Below are 11,327 nucleotides of genomic sequence, written 5' to 3' on the forward strand. Positions count from 1 at the left end.
ATCCATTTGTAATTCTGCATCCAAGCCACATCCCAAAGTCTCAAGCCTCTCTATATGCTCGATCATCTTGAGCACATGAGGATCAACTTGGGCTCCCTCAGTCAGACGACTCCCAAACAGTGTTTTCGACACCTTGTACCTCTCATGTCGAGCATTTGTTTCGTAAAGCTCCTTGAGGTGTAGAATTATGGACGAAGCATTGTTAGAGTCATGAAAGTGACTCTATTTTGGTGATAAAAATACCCCAAGTGTGATTAAATTGAAGTATATTGAGACAATTAAAGAATTTATGAATATATTCACGAAAATCACTTCCTAATATTTTTCTTATGAATTTAACCTGTTTGGAATGATTTTGGAAAGGATATGAGTTGATATTAGGTTGTGGTTTATGGATTAGGTGTGATTTTGTCTCATTTATGCTGTTTAGGGGGTAAACTATCATATTTACAAGGGTTAATTTTGTCAAGTTCTAATCGTACTGGGACCAAAGTGATATTTTACAGGTTATCTATAAAATGAAAACGAAAGGTCGCATACAGGGGGGCACTGTTCATCCATCTTTTCCAGCGACTCCTCATCTTCTTTTCCGACGGCCGCCATCGACGATCCACCTTGTGCATCGATCTTCATCAGTCGCCATCACCACCGTGACGTTTTGCCTTCCATCACCACGACTCTTCGCATTCCAGGCTGGATTTCATCGTTTTTCGATGACGTTTGGGCTCCCTAAAGGTTGATCTCCCTTCCCCACGGCCGGATCTACACATCCCAAGCTTCAACCGTCGTAAAAATCGCCAGAATCTGCCATCTAACCACCACAACTTTTCATCTTCTAGCCTAGATCTTGCTCGTTTCCAGTGACTTTTCACCTCCCCATCACCAGAGCTTTCCATCGGTACCTTCGGATCCCATTTCTGCCACCATTTTTCAGAAGACCAGTCAAAAAATTAACGTTTTCCAATGAGTGCGGCTGTTCGTATTCTGGGCTGTCCGTTGGTCGTTTTCACCCCTTCCTCACATCATATCGCTGTCGGTTACCTCCTTTCCACCATTTCGCCTCCGTCATCACCGCCATGAGCGGCTAAGTTCCTGGTTGTCTTTTACGGCATAGGCGAGATCGAGATTGACTCCACGACTCTGTTCATTAGCTCTCGACTAGTTAGATGAGCCCGATTATAGGACATTTGGTAGTTTTGTGCTTTGAATTATATTTGTTTTCGTTTCATGTTTGATTTCAATACTTTAATATGGTTTGAGCATAATCTATGATGAATATTGTTGTCTATTGTGATTTAATGTTTTCATAGAACTCGCTAAATGATAAACGTTGGTTTGAAATAATTAAATGATGAATATTGCTTTTCATTACTTCGCATCGATTGTAATTGAGTTGTGTCCGGATTTAATTTCATTTCTACTGTTGTTGCGTTTATTGTGAAGTTGATTGATTGGAAGATACGTGTTGACAAATTGTATTTGTTAATTGCATACCAACTAGTGGTATTGTCTTGTAGCGTTTATCGGCATATAATGATAGTCTTTAACCAATCGAACTTGAGTGATCGGGTGAGACAGGATAGATTATACCTAGAGTATCGGGAAGCCATTTCATTGATTTACCTTGCCTTGTAGGTTTAGGGGATCGTAGAGGGTGGAGGAGAATTGTGTGAGTCGGTCTCGTGTCGAACCAAAACCGTAATGGCAACATTTTTATTATAAAGTATTTATTAGTTTTAATTTCACGTTTTATTATTTACATTTAGTTTGTGTAGTTTAATTAATCGAATTGTCAATCTCATTCTCGCTAGTCAAAATACATTAGGTTGTTAGTCTTGCTACCTATGGATTCGACCCTGCTTACCGCTAACTACGGTATTTAGGTTTAATTTTGTGACTGTGATAACCGGTTCGACAAAATTTTGGTGCCGTTGCCGAGGAGCAACGTGCTTTTGACTTTGTGTGTTTGGGTAGTCATTAGTTTTTATTCTAGGTTTATTTTAGTCTTTGTTGTTTTGTTTGTGTTATTTTCTTTGTAGTGATTACTTTGTTTGGGTGAATTGTTTAATTTTTGTGTTCGGTTTAGTTTGTCTCTTTGCATTGTTAGTTAATTATTTTCTTTTTAGGTTGCTTGCGTAATTTCATTTTTACTTCGTTTTATTTTATTTTCATTGGAATAGTTTCATTTGTGTTTGTTTTCGTTTTGTAGGAAAATTGCAATTGGGAAAACGCTTCAGCGTGTCATGAGTAGTAAAGATCTTGCACGACCCGATTGTGAAATTCTCTTAACCTTTGATTTTTTTTTTTAATTTATTCCTAAGATTTAATTTTTGTTCTCAGTATTAAATTCTTTTAGGTGGCATTGATAACTTTAGTTTTGATTAAGCATATTTGTTGTGTAAAATTTTGTTGGGTATAGTTTTGTTAGATTTTTGTTTTAGTTTTCTTTCGTGTGCTTATTAAAATTTGTTTCTTAGGATTTGCATTTAGTCAATTTTCTTTGAGATTGATGTTGCGTTACTTGTTGAGCCTTTTGTGTGTTTGATTGGTGAATGCAAACTAGAAGGTCTTGTAACGAAGAGTTATTACCTTTGAATCTTGAAATTGAACGCACTTGTAAGAGGAATAGAAAACAAGCACGTAGGATGGCTGACCAGGATGAACCCGCACATGTGCCCTTTAGCCAACATTTTGCACCCACCACGTACACTTCAGCCTCATGTATCCGTATCCCTAATGTCCAGACACAACACTATGAGATCAAAACTAGTGTCATCCAATTACTACCAATTTATTATGGGAATAATTTTTAGAGGTTTGCTCCACAGTTAGACTTCAACATGTGAATGAAGATGTCGTGCGCTTAATTTTATTCCCATTCTCACATAAGGATCGAGCCAAACAGTGGCTCAATTCTTTTGCAGCAGGGTCCATTATCTCTTGGGCCTAAATGCAACAAGGATTCCTAAATAAGTATTATCCCATTGGTAAAACCAACAGCATAAGACGAGCCATTACTAGTTTCGCTCAACTTGATGGCGAGGAATTTTATGAGAGTTGGGAATGTTTGAAGGAAATGCTTAGGAAGTGTCCCCATCACGTAGTCCCTAGGTGGCAATTAGTTCGTAGTTTTTATGACGGACTAACCAAGAGGCATAGGAATATGGTAGACGCCTCTTGTGGAGGAACATTTATGCACAAGGACGAGAATGAGTTATGGCAACTCTTCGAGACCTTAAGTGAAAATTCAATGCACCACATTTCTGCGTCTAGAATGCCTATCTCAGGGCAGCCATCCAAGAAGGGTGGCGTGTATGAGGTGTCATGGTTAGATGACATTAGTTCCAAGTTAGAGGTGTTGGCCTACCGATTTGACCAGTTTGTATCTATACAAGGGCAACCCTCTACACAATCATCTCAGAAGGCGAATGAAGATGTTTTTGCCATGCACTCCACTCTTGACCATATAGTTGAGGAACCTGCCCCTGACTCTTTTGAGAAGCAAGTGCAGGTTGCACAAGGCTTCCAGAGACGGAACAATCCGCACTCGAACACGTATAATCCTGGGTGGCATAACCACCCTAATTTTTCATGGAAGCCACAACCACCTCAGAATGTCCCCAGTAATATGCCATACAGGAACAATCCTTTCAATCAACAAGGCAATTATAAGGAGCAACCTTCAATCCAACCTAGGATCCCACCTCCCGTTCAGCAGCCCACTCCAGTGCCTAGTTCATTAGAATCAATGATGGCTCAAATGCTCCAAACCATGCAGGAACAAAAAGCTTACATGAATGCTAGGTTCCAGGATTTAGAGCAAAATACCCAACTTCTACATTCTCATTCCCAATCCATTAGTAAGCTAAAGACCCAGATTGGTCAAACAGCAGAAGCAGTCAATAGGAGGGAACAAGGCCAATTGCCTAGTCAAGTCATAGGTAACCCTAGTGGTTCTTCTCAGCAGAGAGGGTTTTTCGAACAAGCTAAGGCCGTGATGACTCTTCGGAGCGGCCGAGAGCTAATTAGGCCTGAGAGGGAAGTAAAAGTCCAGGGTAGAGAAGAGGAAAGTCTAGGTAGGGACCAAGCCAAAGAGAGTGAGAGTGAGCCACTTGTAGAGTCAAGTGTTTAGAGACTAGGTAAGGAAAAAGTTAGGGAGAATGAACCATCCCCTACATCATACATACTGAAAGCACACTTTCCTCAGTGCTTAGAACCCCCAAATATTCCCACTACTAGGAAAAGTGCTAGGATGGAGCAAATGATTGAGGTTTTTAAGCAGGTACAGATTAACATTCCACTCTTAGATGCCATTAAACAAGTACCTGCTTATGCCAAATTCCTCAAAGACTTGTGCACGCAAAAAAGGCAAATGAAATCTCACACACCTAAGACTTTGCATTTACCGAAAAATGTAAGTGCGGTTGTCTCAAACCACATTCCCACGAAGTTAAAGGATCCTGGAGCTCCTATTATTTCTTGTGTGATAGGTAATGTCATGATTGATAGAGCACTCTTAGACTTAGGGGCGAGTGTGAACTTATTACCCACTTGCGTGTATGAACAGTTTAACTTAGTTGAGCTCAAGCCTATTGAAGTCATCCTACAGTTAGCTGACCGATCGGTCAAAATGCCTAGGGGCCTAATTAAGGACGTGTTAGTTAAGGTTGAGGAACTATATTTTCCAGTGGATTTTCTTGTCTTAGACATGGAGTATACGAGCAGTGGAAGTATGCCATCGATTATTTTAGGGAGGCCTTTTCTAAAAAAAGAAAATGCGTGCATTAACTGTAGATCAAGAGAGATGGAAGTGTCTTTTGGGAATAGGAAACTGAGACTTAATGTGTTTAATGTTGGTTTAGGACCGATGCGTGAGGACGATAACGAGTGTTTCATGGTTGATGCTATTGACAGTCTAGTGGAGGCTCACGCCCCACAGATGTTATGTGATGATGCAATTTACACTCTTATGAATCCATTTGTTGAGGAGATATCTAGCTTAAGTGTCGTGTCTAAGATTCAGGAGGTTAGTGCGTATATAGCTAAGTTGCCCACTCTAGAGCGTCGACCTTGGAACATCAAGTATGAACCCTTACCTCCTTTGTCTAAGATGACACAACTGAGGTCAATTGAGTCTCCACCAGTCTTAAAGTTGAAGGCCTTGCCTGATACTTTAAAGTATGTTTTCATAGGACCCAACAAGACCTTACCCGTGATCATTGTCACCAACTTAGATAGTGAGCAAGAGGAGAGATTAGTGGTGGTCTTGACAGCACATAAGAAAGCAATCGGTTGGTTGATAGCCGATTTGCGAGGGATTAGCCCTTCTTTGTGCATGCATCGCATATTTTGTGAGGAGAATGCTAAACCGGTGCATGAAGCTCAAAGAAGGTTAAACTTGAAAATGAAGGAGGTGGTGAAGAAAGAAGTGATCAAATGGCTGATGCTTGATTTCATAAACATGCAAATGTAGCAAGTGTACTAGTCGCACAAGTAATAGAATGATAAGTGAGTATCGTTCCCACGAGGATTGATTGCTAAGCACTAAGTTTTTCTACTGTTTTCAAGTTGGAGCAATCGAGTTGTTTGGATTGAAGGGAGAAAATTAAACTTAAGACTAAAACAAAATTTCTGAATATTCAAAACTAAATTATGAAAGCAAGAATTAAAACAAGGATAAAATCAATTCAAAGAAATGGGTAGGGTTTTGACTTCATTCCGAATCTATGGGTTAAACCTAAGGATTATACTAATTCCATATTCACATGCATTGATTGTAAATCGAACTCTCTATAGTGTAAAATATACCTTCTCAGGCTATATTTCCTTACTCTTCCCTATTAAACTTCCGCACCCAACAAAATGAAGACTAATAGTTCAAAGCTCATTAAGCACAAAGAATCCTAGATTGATTTCATTGATTCTTAAATCTATCTCTAGCATTTAATACTACAATGGTGATTACCCAAGAAGCTTAACATGAATTATTTCTCAATCTCATCATGTTCATCACATAAAAACAATAAATTCAGAATAATCACACAATCAAAGCAAAATCATATGAAAATAATAACAATCAATTACTTAACCCATGGAATTCCGAAATACATCAAAACCCTAACCCAAAATGGGTTAGTTCATAGCTAAATCAACAACACAAACAAAAGAAACGAAAAACCCAATGTTCAACATAATGAAAATAAGAGAAAGGACAAGAGATCTCCCCAAATGACGAATCCACTAGTTTTAATCTTGAATCTTCACCCTTTTTAATCAAAGTTCGCCTAAAATCAACCTAAGAAAATGAAAATAGCTGCTCCCTCTCTAAAAACGAATGACCCTTTACAAAAATGACTAAGTTTTTCTTTTATACCTCATCCAAAAACCTAGGAAAATGCCTAAAAAATGAAACTGTGCGTTTTGGAATTCGCAGACTTCGCCGCGGCGAAGAAGGATTCTCCCCGCGGCGACGAAGTGAAATAAAACTCTTGCGCGCAACTCTCTTCGCCACAGCGATAAACAAGCTTCGCCATGGCAAACCATCATGTGGAATTCTGAATTTATAGAATTGCCCTCCGCTTGGTTCTCTACTTGAATCTTTGATCTTCGACGCTCTCCTCATGGAAACAAGCTTCATAGTGCTCCACTCTGCTTCAGAACTTTCCCAACTTCTGAGATCCGCTCACTTCTGAGTCCAAAAACTCCAATTCGCTCATTATTTGCATAAAATGTCCATTTTAGCCTGAAACATAAAATACAAGGAATTAAGTAGCAATTCATGTCAAAATGAATTAAGAAGTATCTAAAATCCGACTAAAAAGTCTAATAAAAATATTATAATCCACAGATTATCAATGGCTTGATGCGGGTATCATCTACCTTATATCCGACAGCCAATGGGTGAGTCCAACCCATGTTGTGCTTAAGAAGAGTGGCCTCACCGTTGTTGAAAACGAAAAAGGTGAGCGAATTCCTACCCGTACTCCCATAGGATGGAGACTTTGCATTGAATATAGGAAGCTCAACCTCGCCACTAGGAAAGATCATTTTCTGCTCCCATTTATTGACCAAATCCTAGAAAAACTTGCAGGGCAAGCTTTCTATTTATTTTCTGGATGGCTATTCCGGATATAACCAAGTACCTGTTGCCCCCAAAGACCAGGAAAAGACCACGTTCACATGTCCTTTTGGTACGTTTGCCTTTCATCGCATGCCCTTCGGGTTGTGCAATGCACCGACAACGTTTCAAAGGTGCATGTTATCGATATTTTCTAACATGGTAGGTCAATTCCTTGAAGTCTTCATGGATGATTTTTCTGTGTTTGGTGCATCTTTTGATGATTGTCTCCAAAAACTTGAATTGGTGTTAAAACGTTGCAAATCTTGTTCTTAGTTGGGAAAAGAGCCATTTCATGGTTCAAGAGGAAATTGTCTTAGGTCATGTAGTTTCCAATGAGGGGATAGCTGTGGATAAGGGAAGGTAGAGTTGATTTCTCAACTACCACCGCCTTCATCAGTCTAATAAATTAGATCTTTCCTAGGCCATGTAGGATTTTATAGGCGTTTCATCCAGAATTTTAGCAAGATCTCCAAGCCTTTGTGTGATTCGCTTGGTAAAGATGTGTCATTTGTTTTTTATGACTCTTGTATCATTGCCTTTACCATTTTGAAGGAAGCGTTGACCACAACACCCATTATGCAACCTCCTGATTGGAACCTACCTTTTGAAGTGATGTGTGACGCGTCGGACTATGCCATTGGTGCAGTCCTTGGCCAACCATTTCCCGAGTGTGATTTTCCTCTTGCAATAATCACAGTATACCCTACTTTTCTTGGTTTTGTTGGATGAGGCCCCTTTGACCCGGTTGTCCATTGATCCATTTGTCCAATTGGGTCCATTTGCAAAATTGGCCCATTTGGCATGTTTGACCCCATTTGTGCATGACAGCACATGAGCGTTGGATCTTTGCAGGAGAGATAGCAGCTACTAACCATTGGATTGCGAGATTTCATATGAGTCCTTCGTCTCTTCCTAAAAAAAAAGGAAACAATTTTAGGGTTTGCAAACCCCAGCCACTCGGTCCAAAATTTCCCAAAAAATTCTTTGAATTCATAGAAGGCAACTGCTTTGTTCATGTGCAGTGACGGCCACAACATCCCTCCATTGAGGAATTAGCACAAGGCATTGCCTCTCGTCTTGTATGGCCAACTAAAAAAAGCGGCGGAGATGGTGTCGAGGAGGCAGCCAAGATTTGTGTTATGAAGACAAGAAACGCCTCATTGAGGCTGAGAAGAAAACAGCTTAGCCATTCTTTGTCACGAATTTGATGAAATTGTTGGAGGGTTGTTGGTGATCCTTTAAGCTTCTTTTCAGCGGCATCAAGCTCATGCCATATGGTAGAGAGTTTATTGAAATATACGATGACTGTTGAGTTAACTTGTATTATTTCGGCAAGTTGTTACTGTTAGAGTCATGAAAGTGACTCTATTTTGGTGTAAAAAGAACCAATGTGTGATTAAATTGAAGTATATTGAGACAATTAAAGAATTATGATTTATCACGAAAATCGCTTCCTAATACTTTTCTTATGAATTTAACATGTTGGAATGATTTTGGAAAGGTATGAGTTGATATTAGGTTGTGGTTTATGGAATAGGGGTGATTGTCTCATTTATGCTGTTTAGGGGGTAAACTGTCATATTTATAAAGGCTGATTTTGTCACTTTTCAATTATGTAGGACCAAAGTGTATTTTCCACTTTGTGTATAATAGAAGAAGGCGACCTTTCATCTTCCTTTGCATCGAGAACGCCACCGCAAATCACAGTAAGTTCCAGCGACGTTTCGCATTTCAGCCGCGACTCTTCACATTCCAGCCGTGATTTCGGCATTTTTTGGCGACGGTTGGGCTCCCTAGTTTCTGATCTTCCCTCCCCACGGCCGGATCTACCCTTGCAGCTTCAGCCACCGCAAAAACTATCGTAATCTGCCAAATCACTGCAGCACCTCTTCATCTTCTAGCTGCGATCTCGCTCATTTCGGCGACCTTTCATTCCCCAGGAACTGATTGAACTCCCCATCACCAGGCTTCCATCGGTACCTTCGAATCCCATTTCATCCACCATTTCCAGAAGACCCACCAGAAAATTAATGTTTTCCAGCGAGTGTAACTATTCATATTCGGGCTGTCCATTGGTCGTTTTCGCTCCTTCTTCGCATCATATCGCTGTCAGTTACTTCCTCTCCGCCATGATCACTTCGTTTCCACCGTTTCAGCTCTATTGACACCACTATGAGTGGGGAGTTCCGATTGTCTGTTACGGCATAGGCGAGGTCGAGATTGATCCACTACTCTCTCATCAGCTCTCGACTAGTGGATGAGCCCGATTGTAGGACATTTGGTAGTATGTGTTTCAAATATATTTGTTTTCGTTCATGTTGATTTCGATACTTTAATATAGTTTAAGCATAATTTGTGATGATATTGTTGTCCATTGTGATTTAATGTTTTCATAGCACCGTGAATGATAAAAGTTGGTTTGAAATAATTAATGATGAATATTGCTTTTATTACTTCACATCGATTGTAATTGAGGTATGTCGGATTTAATTTATTTCTACTGTTGTTGCGTTTATTGCGAAGTTGGTTGATTGGAAGAATGGGGTGACAAATGGTTTGTTAATCACGTACCAACTAGTGGTATTGTCTTGTAGCATTATCGGTTTAATGATAGTATTTACAAATCAAACTTGAGTGATCGGGTGAGACAGGATAGATTATACCTAGAGTGCCAAAACTATTTCATTGAATTACCTTGCCTTGTAGGGTTAGGGGATTGTAGAGGGTGGAGGAGAATTGTGTGAGTTGGTCTCGTGTCGAACCAAATAAATGTAGCGGCAACATTTTATTATAAAGTTCTTATTAGTTTTAATTTCACGCTTTTATTATTGCATAGTTTGTTTAGTTTCATTAATCAATTGCCAATTCATTTCCGCTACTCAAAATCATTAGGTTGTTAGTCTTGCTCCTATGGATTCGACCCTGTACGCTAACTACGGTATTTAGGTTAATTTTGTGACTGTGACAACTGGTTCGACAAAATTTGGCGCGTTGCTGGGGAGCAACGTGCTTTTGACTTGGTGTGTTTGGGTAGTCATTAGTTTTTATTCTAGGTTTATTTAGTTGTTGTTTTTTTTTTTTTTTGGTTATTTTCTTTGAGTGTAATTTGTTTTAGTGAAGTTGAATTTTTTGTGTTCCTTTAGTTTGTTGTTTGCATTGTGGTTAAATATTTCTCTTTAGGTTGTTTGCGTAATTTCATTTTTACTTCGTTTTATTCATCATTTATTTTCATGGAATAGTTTCATTTGTGTTTGTTTTGTTTTGTAGGAAAATTGCAATTGGGAAAATGTTGCAGCGTGTCGTGAGCATTGAGATCTAGCGCGACCGATTGTGAAATTCTCTTAACCTTGTTTTTTTTTGGTCATTTGATATTAGTAATAGTTTTTGCCTTATTTTGCATAATTTGTTTAATCTTAGATTTATTTTCTTCTTAGTATTAATTTCTTTAGGTGCATTGATAACTTTAGTTTTGATTAAGCGTAATTGTTGTGTGAAATTTTGTTGCATTGTTTATTAGATTTAGATTTGTTTTAGTTTTGTTTCGTTCGCTTATTAAAATTTGTTTCTTAGGATTTGCATTTACTAATTTTCTTTGAGATTGTTGTGCGTTACTTGTTGAGCCTTTGTGTGTTTGATTGATGAATGCAAACTAGAAGGTCTGTAACGAAGAGTTATTACCTTTGAATCTTGAAATTGAATGCACTTATAACGGGAATAGAAAACAAGCACATAGGATGGCTGACCAGGATGAATCCGCACATATGCCCCTTAGCCAAATTTCCCAACACACCTACACTTCAGCCTCATGTATCTGTATCCCTATGTCTAGACAACACTATGAGATCAAAAATAGTGTACAATTGTTGCCAGTTTATATGGAATTAAATTAGGATCCATACAAACATTAGATGAATTTTTAGAGGTTTGCTCCACAGTTAGACTTCAAAAAGTGAATGAAGATGTCGTAGCATAATTTTATTCCCATTCTCACTTAAGGATCAGCCAAACAGTCACTCAATTCTTTGGCAGTAGGGTCCATTATCTCTTGGCCCAAAGCAACAAGGATTCCTAAAAAGTATTATCCGATTGGTAAAACCAACAGCATAAGACAAGCCATTACTAGTTTCGCTCAACTTGATGGCGAGGAATTTTATGAGAGTTGGGAGCGTTTGAAGGAAATGCTTAGGAAGTGTCCCCATCACGCAGT

At 39.0% G+C, this 11,327-nt stretch overlaps 1 non-coding gene across 1 annotated transcript; it reads right to left on the reverse strand.

The window, feature by feature from the left end:
* Positions 1–11,220: 11,220 nt before the first annotated feature.
* LOC116121021 lies at positions 11,221–11,327 on the reverse strand. The gene has a single exon (XR_004126640.1). It is a non-coding gene; the product is annotated as a small nucleolar RNA R71 (small nucleolar RNA).

This window comes from Pistacia vera, unplaced genomic scaffold (assembly GCF_008641045.1).
Source record: "Pistacia vera cultivar Batoury unplaced genomic scaffold, PisVer_v2 Contig955, whole genome shotgun sequence".
Classification (NCBI taxonomy): Eukaryota; Viridiplantae; Streptophyta; class Magnoliopsida; order Sapindales; family Anacardiaceae; genus Pistacia; species Pistacia vera.